Source organism: Antedon mediterranea, chromosome 2, assembly GCF_964355755.1.
Source record: "Antedon mediterranea chromosome 2, ecAntMedi1.1, whole genome shotgun sequence".
Taxonomy (NCBI): Eukaryota; Metazoa; Echinodermata; class Crinoidea; order Comatulida; family Antedonidae; genus Antedon; species Antedon mediterranea.
In genome coordinates, this window is record NC_092671.1 from 31547304 (window position 1) to 31549803 (window position 2500).

At 47.3% G+C, this 2500-nt stretch overlaps 1 pseudogene; it reads left to right on the plus strand.

Moving 5' to 3' along the window:
• Window positions 1-2500, plus strand: part of LOC140042440 (large subunit ribosomal RNA) — a 6664-nt pseudogene that overhangs the window by 2241 nt on the left and 1923 nt on the right.

The window sequence follows — 2500 nt, forward strand, 5'->3', positions numbered from 1 at the left end:
CGGGCCGGGGAGTGAAGCGGGACCGGGCGCGTGCCGTGACTGGGCGAGGCCTGCGCAAGCAGGGCGAGTCCGGACTAGTGCCGGGCCCATTCCGTGGACCTTCCTGGCTTGGCGGTCTTTCGGGGTCGCTTCGGCCGGCGCCAAACAGCCAACTTAGAACTTGTACGGACACGGGGAATCCGACTGTCTAATTAAAACAAAGCATTGCGACGTCCGCAACCATGGCATTGACGCAATGTGATTTCTGCCCAGTGCTCTGAATGTCAAAGTGAAGAAATTCAACGAAGCGCGGGTAAACGGCGGGAGTAACTATGACTCTCTTAATTAGGGCACTGTCAGCGACTCTTTTACAGATCCTGCAACGTGAATGTCCTTGTACATCCAGTTGCCGATCACAAAAGATTCCAAAAGATGGCGAATATATAGAAATGAGAACCTAATGTACGTGTGTTCTTACCGTACCTCACTGGTCTAATTGGGGTTTCTCTTAGGTTAATCTCCCGAGAGTGTAAAAACAAGTTGATTTGTACAAGTATATTTAATTATATTCCCGGACTCGGGACCCGGCCTCATCTGTTGCAGGTGCAGATGGGGGTTGCGACACACTTGCAGGTACAGGAGCGGGCATGCACGTCTCCTGTATTTGATTCTCCCGCATGCAGGACGGCCGACAGGTCAACCGTGCAGCAGGTTGCTGCATATAACGTACGACGCCACAGTATGAACTCTAGAGACGCTCCGGTGTCTTTAGATGAATGCTCGTGCTATAGTCAGTCGGGAGGCGGTGGCGCCCGTTTTCTTCATAAGGAAACAAACGACCGCGTTCGGAAGGGTGCAAACAGCCTTTCGTCCACTAAATTGCATACTGTACGGGAGTCGAGTCTGGCGCTGGGACAGGTCGATTCCGAAGGAGAACCTAGCACAAAATCAGTGCTGACAATGTCCTTCCGGCATTGTGAGTTTAGAAGTCATAAGCATCCTGTAATAGACGGGCACAACATCCCACCGTCAAGTCTAAAAGAGTTCTTCAAAGTAAGAACTCCAATTGAGGATTTATCTATACCTGAGAGCGCTCAGGATATACCTGTTGTCCGTTCTGCTGAAAGTAGAAAGGAGGTAGAGAACAACCCGGTTGTGGTAGTACCTGTCCCGTTTACATACTTTGTGTGTCCCATGTGTAACACCGGTTATACAGAAATAAGAAAATTGACAACTCACCTACACAAGCATACCGATGCGAGTGTACTATTTAAATGCGGAAAATGTGGGAAGTTTTCCAAAACGGGGCACGGTGCTACCATACACTACGCCAAATGTAGTATATTGGAACAACCTACTATCGCCCAGGTGTTAGACTTTGTCTGCTCCTGTGGCAAGGCATTTAAGACCAAAACGGGTCTCTCCCAGCATGAAAGGCACCGACACCCTATCCTGCGTAATTTAAAGAGGGTGGAAGCTCAACAGGCGGAAGTAGAGGGGAAGAGATTGCAAAGGGCTAAGAATAGCAAAAGATCTAAGAAGTCAATCTGGTCAGATGAAGAAGTTGAAAAACTAATTTATCTGAACTCTGAATTTCAGGGGTCCAGACAGATCAATAGTGACATTGCTAAACAGCTGTTATCGAAAACGAACAAGCAGGTGAGTGACAAACGACGAGCACTAGGGCTACTTTTCGGTCCAAAGGCAAAATCAGCTGTTCAACTCCCTGTCATCCGAGTTCCAATGCCAAAAAGACCACAGCGAAAAGAGGATATTCCAAAGGAGCCTTTCGAAGAAGCCTTAATATCTGCTACGGGGCAGATAACAAATACAGAGTTGGGAAATCTTGTGCTAACATCATTTAGTCGAGCCATTGAGAAAAGTTCAGACGTGAGCGGTTACGATAAGATAAAAGGGAAGCTCCAACGGGTTGCTACCAATAAGAGATTAAAAGTACGAAAGAGGAGTAACCGAAAACCACGAAGGCGATCAGCAAAGAAGGCAAGCGGCTTTCAGTACATGCAGCGGCAGTACTATAGGGACAGGAAAAAGCTGGCAATAGAAATTCTGGATCAAAAAACGGGTGGCGAGTGTCCTTTAAAAGTGGATGAAATCCATGAGGTGTATAGAGACAGATTTTCAGCTAGTTCGGCTGAAGTCGATCTCAGTCATCTGCCTCCGCCCAAGGCAAGGGTAGACAATAAAAATTTATTGTTGCCAATTACGGTGGAGGAAGTGAATACAGCCATAAAGGCCACAAAAACAGCAACGGCTGCTGGTCCAGATAAGGTTACTCTCGAGGACCTAAAATGCAACCCTAACATCAATACGGTACTCGCTAGTCTGTACAACTCTTTTCTTATCAGTGGGAAGATCCCCAAGGATCTTAAAGAAAACCGTTCAATTTTGTTGCCAAAAGGAAGTGGCGACTCCGATTCCATCAATGATTGGCGACCCTTGACTATTTCTTCTATCGTGCTCAGACTATACACACGAATTCTGGCGAGTCGACTCCAAAAGG